Raw genomic sequence first — 5,390 nt, 5'->3', positions numbered from 1 at the left:
ATTCATGTTAATTATTAATTATTTGTAGAAAAAATGCTGTTTTATTTTTCTGAACCAATAAGTAGCATGTGGTAAAGCAGTTACTCCTTCTTAGGACTAAAACCAACTTTAATTATAAACTTGGCACATGTGTATGTATGACTTTGTAATAAAAGGTACATAATTACTCAGGTCTGGCTGCTGGGTACACCTTTGCCATTGTATCAGCAAAGCTCTTCTGAATTTCAATTTCAATTGAAATTATGAAATGATTATGTATACATAATACCTTATACATTAATATAGTTAATACAAATTAATCGATAGTATACAGTATATATTGCTAAAATATAAACATGTTAATATTTAATATACTAACTAATCAAGTAAATTCATCCAAGTATAATTAAACATACAGTATGCACCATGCATATAAGGCTCTTATGACAATGAAAATTTCTTGTGAGAAAAGTAATTTGTATACTTCTATTCATATGTGTAGCATGCTTAGAAAAGAGAAAGATGCAGCTTCTTAATCTTTAGAAAGAGAAAAGAATGGCTGGCCAAATAGCTCAGTGGATTAAAGCACCTGCAAGCTGGTACAAGGGCCAGAGATCCGATCCCCAGGCCTGCCATGCTGGCCCTGCCCCCGGGGTGCACCTAGAGGGCAATTGAGACTGGGCATGGTGGCGTGTGCCTGTAATCCCAGCTTTTGGGAGCCTGTAAACACTGCAAGACCGATCTAGTAGTGAGCCCCTGAACACCCTGTAGACCTTTCCCTAAAATAAGAAAGAAAGAAAGAAAGAAAGAAAGAAAGAAAGAACAGATACTGTACGAAGCAATTTAGTTTATATTCTCCTTTTTCTTATTTCATCTCCCCTCCAGAAATCATTGCTCAGTGGGCTGTGTTCATTTATTCTTTCTTTAATTCAGCAAGTCTTAATTTTTGCTGGTCAGCATCATTGTCAGCATCACTGTGCTACATTTCAGATCTACTTGAGAGAGGAAAGCATGAATAATTCATTCCCCTTTGGAGGAGACCAAAATGTAGCAGACAAAAGGCAGAGGGGCTTCCGTAATGGGGAATGACATGGGTTGAGCGCTAAGATTTCAGCCTCAGACTGGGGATTAGTAGAAGCCTATGAACGGGGCTGAGGACAGCAGGGCTCTGGAGGCCTCTGGAGAGGATACAGCATGTGCAAGAGTCCGCAGAGAAGCAACTGAGAAATCAGATCGCGAGGTGGGGCTTTAGAGCGCTGTCATGCAAACACGGGAGGGGAAGCAGGTCCAGATGAAACGCGGAGGTGAAAATGTGGGCACAAAAGAGAGCCCCGTCTTTGGTGAGCACTGTGCTGATTCTGGAAAGATCCTGATGGCCGTCAGAATAACGCTCTTGAAGAAGAGAGCGGTTTTCCTCTTGGATTGTGTGAGGCCAGGTCTTCTCCATGAGGAGGAACCAGGTCTTCGCGACAGGGAGGAGCCCACAAGTGCGCAGGTGTGGTTGTTGGAAGATTTGTTGAGGTAGGCAGCAGAAAAGCCTCCCTAGGATACTTTCTATTTTCTCTCAGTAAAGAAAGTTGAGGTCATAAGCTGAGAGTAGGTGCGGGGCGGGGTAAGAACCTGGAGGGACAAGAAGGAGCAGAGTCATTTGTGGAAGGAGGACCAGGCTCATGAGAGAAACTTAGAGAACTTAGAAAGACGCCTCCTAGCTTGGAGAGCCTCCGAGGCTTTGAGAATGTGAACCCAAAATAAAACCAGTCTGCCAGGTTCCAGGGTTCCTCCAGCCAGGTTTAAACCTAGATGCAAAAAAGCTGGAAGGTTAAGTTCTTTTGAGTGGAAGTTGTTTTGTTGTTGCTTTTGTTTTGTTTTAGAAAAATTGCTGGAAACGCTTAAAATGAACCAGTGCACTAAGCAAAACTCAAACCCTAACCAAAGGAATAAACAACAACAACAACAACAACAACAACAAATATGTCAAGTACTAAGGCTAGAACTCCCTTGGCTTGTAAAGTGCATCTCTTTAAGGAAGTTCCTGACTTACGGTAGGGTGTGGTCATAGCTTGACTTGATTTGCAGCTCCAGTAGGCAGGAATTCAGCGTTTGTTCTTTTTCAAACTTGTTGGAGTCATTACCTTGCCAGTTGCTAGGCCTGTTCTACGCATCAGGGAATCTAAAAGGCTTTACCTGCTCCCTGAGGAGCCATCATTCTGGAATCTGTTTTCTCAAAGTCTTTGTTGATAGAATTATTACTATTGTCCTTTGGAGTTTTGAATGCTTAATAGTTTGCCTCTCTGCCTTAATTGGTTCCTAAGGAAGCTTCTTGGGTCAGGCCTCTAGGGTAGCCCAGACTCCTGTCTGCTTCTTCACATTCCTGTGAACACATTAGTGGGCCGACAAGATAAGACCTGCAGTTTGCTCATTCATTCATTCATTCATTCATTCATTCATTCATTCATAGGCAGGGTGTTGCCATGTAGTCCTGGCTAGCTTTGAACACTCTATAGAGTGTAGGCTTCCCTTGAACTTGTTTTTTTTTTTTTTTTTTTAGCAGAACCAGGGATTGAACTCAGGCCCTTGTTCTTGTAATTCTCCTGCCTCAGCCTCTTGAGCGCTAGGAACGAGCTAATAAGGTAAGGTTTTAGAGAACTAGAACTATTGCAATTCAATGACATATAAAGGTGGGGCTGTAACTCAATGGCAGAACCCTTGTCTGGCATGCTTGAGGCCTGACAGGCTAAAACAAAATAAAACAAATATCTGAAAAAGCCCCTCTAAACAGAGACAACTAAAGCAATTAGTGTTAATAATAGGCCATTATAGCAAGACTGTTCTCATACCCCTGCTGTCAGTATGTTCTTTCTTCAACTCTACATAAACCCTTCAGTCACTTCCTTCTTTTCCAGTCATTTTACAGCTGGGTATTACAATCAAAATGGTGTCTTTCCAAGGACTAAAATAATATTATTGAAATATTAGTTCTTGTATTTCTTCAAAGCTGAAAAGTCCTTTCATTCTCTTAAGTCCATTATCATTTCTCATAAATCATTTTTAGGATGAAAGTGCTTTCATTCTGCACTCATCAATGAAAGCTAACCTCTTTTCCAGAAGGGAGCGGTGAGTCTGTGGGGGTCTCACTGGCTGGTTATTTCCAGTTCTGTTCAGATTTGTCAAGTAGTGGTTTAGCTACAATTGTCTAACTTCCTCCTCTCTGATTCTCCAGCTGGAAGAAGGAAGAGTATAACACTGTGCTAATTTTCATGTTTTCAAAAATCTCATTTTAGGGCCAGCCAAATAGCTCAGCAGATTAAAGTGCCTGAAAGTAGGCATAGGGGCCAGGGGTTTAATCTCTTAGGGGGTGCACTGAGACAGTGATTGAGACTGGGCACGGTGGCGTGCGCCTATGGCTGTAAACAGAATCACTAGGGTCTGATCTAGTAGTGAGACCCTAAAATAAAATACAGAAAAAAAAATAAATAACTCATCTTAACTCATCAGCAGATATTTCATCAACTGAAACCATCCTAGAGATTTTATTAATGTTCTTGGCACAATTTTCCAGCTTGTTGACTAAAATTGGGGAAATAATAAGTTTTGCATTTTGGAGCAAATGACAGTACTTTCAGTTGACTTCAATCTGTTTTTACTGTATATAATATTTAAGTTCATTGTGATGCTAGCAGAAGTAAGTAATAAAGAAATAACTTTTCTCTCATTTTACCCCTCAGGGTGCTGTAAGTTACTTGGTCCTCAAAAATTTTGTATCAAACTTGGAAAGAGATGTAAAAAGAATTAAGATGTGTTATATACAGGAATCAACTCTCTGCAATGAATGTAACCATTATGTACAGCACATGTGCACCCATAGAAGTGAAATTTTAAGTTAAAAAAGATTATAACTTCACTAGTATTGATCATTATAGCCTTTCAGTGGAGCCATATTCACTGGTTAGTTAAGTCTATGTGCTCTTCTTAAATTTTTATGTTGGAAATTAACCCAAGATGATAACACCATATTAAGACGTAAAATTATCAAGTCCTGAGGGTTCCATAGTTGTGAATTAGAAACCTGCCTTTGTCTTTCCCCAAGGGAGACCCAGCCACAAGGTACCATCTTGGCAGCAGAGAGAGCTGATGCACTGATTTCCCAGCCTCCAGGACTGTGACAAATTAATTTCTAGTTTTTAAAATTAAAAAAAAGTACATGAAAATTTCAAACTGTGTATGTCTACCCCACAGAAGCAGAATGGAAGCTGTGCTTTAAGTTTCTGAAGCATACATAAACATCACATACTATGTACTGACCACCACAATTGCATGTATTTTATAAGACTTAGATTTCTTTAAGATCTGGTGCTTTTATTTCGTTGTTATCATGCTGTATCATAGGATCCCAGGGCTTCTCTAGGCAGTGGAGAAACATAGAGAGAAAGAATGAGAACTCCCACGGATATCTACAACTTAGAAAAGAATGGTACACGTCTCCTTCATGGCCCTGTGGGATGTTATCACTATGGGGCCTGATACAGTGGTCGTCAGCTCCTCCATTCTTCCACAACTCCAGTTTTACCCTTCTGTCTATTCACCCCACTCCAAGGTCACAGTCACCATCCGTATCTTTCAATAGTGAGTGTGCTGATTGAGAAGCAAAGTAAATCCAGAGTACTGATCACTATATCCAAAAATAAAATGTGGCTCCCAGAAAATCTTTAAACCAATAAATTGATTTTTCTGGAGGTTTTCCCTGCATTGTTTTTTCTGGAGAAAGGATAGGGTTTTCCTTGCTGTGGCAATCCTGAGTCAGTTACAAATATGTCAGCGATTAAAAAGGGAGGGGAACACAAATACTCCCAGGGGAGCATATTTGCAAAACTTTCAGTCTGGAGGAAGTTGTAGAGTTGAAACACTTCTCAAAATATGTTTCAGGGCCAGGGTGATAGCTCAGTAGAATAAGTGCTTGCCTGACAGGTGCAAGGTCCTGAGTTCAATCCCTGGTACCATAAGAAAAAAAAAAAAAAGAAATACAAAATACGTTTCATTTTTTTAGTGTGTTGTGCTGCATTGTTTTAAAAATGTTAGCTCTTTTTAACTAATGTTTTTGGTTTCTTTTATGTAGAAAGAGACTATAATTTTTCTACATTTCCTGAAAATGAATTTAATATATTTGACACCTATAAATATGATGTTATTCCATTATAGTTTGTGTGGGAAAAGGAATTTTTTAAAAAACCATCTAATTTTGTAGCTAAACAACTTGTAACTATGGGTCAAACCTGGGGAAAAATATGATAGATAAAAACAACTCCTTTAAAGCTATCTTTGACTGAAAATACAGAGAAATTCCATTTTTCATTTCCCTCCAGTTTACATATTGTACTTTTTCAGTACCACTGAATAAGAACGTGGTAACAAAG

At 39.3% G+C, this 5,390-nt stretch overlaps 1 protein-coding gene across 3 annotated transcripts in view; it reads left to right on the top strand.

The window, feature by feature from the left end:
• Positions 1-5,390, top strand: part of Pla2g4a (phospholipase A2 group IVA) — a 140,409-nt gene that overhangs the window by 5,960 nt on the left and 129,059 nt on the right. Inside the window, exon 1 of one of the 3 annotated variants that reach the window (XM_023704118.1) lies at positions 2,569-2,609. The exons of the other annotated variants lie outside the window; for them this stretch is intronic. The gene's annotated coding sequence lies outside the window, so the exon portion shown is untranslated. Of the gene's footprint in view, positions 1-2,568; positions 2,610-5,390 lie in introns of those variants that run through there. 3 annotated transcript variants of the gene reach the window in all.

This window comes from Octodon degus, unplaced genomic scaffold (assembly GCF_000260255.1).
Source record: "Octodon degus isolate 3935 unplaced genomic scaffold, OctDeg1.0 scaffold00188, whole genome shotgun sequence".
Taxonomy (NCBI): domain Eukaryota; kingdom Metazoa; phylum Chordata; class Mammalia; order Rodentia; family Octodontidae; genus Octodon; species Octodon degus.
The sequence above is the reverse complement of the archived record's forward strand: the minus strand, read 5'-3'. Positions and strand labels throughout refer to the sequence as shown.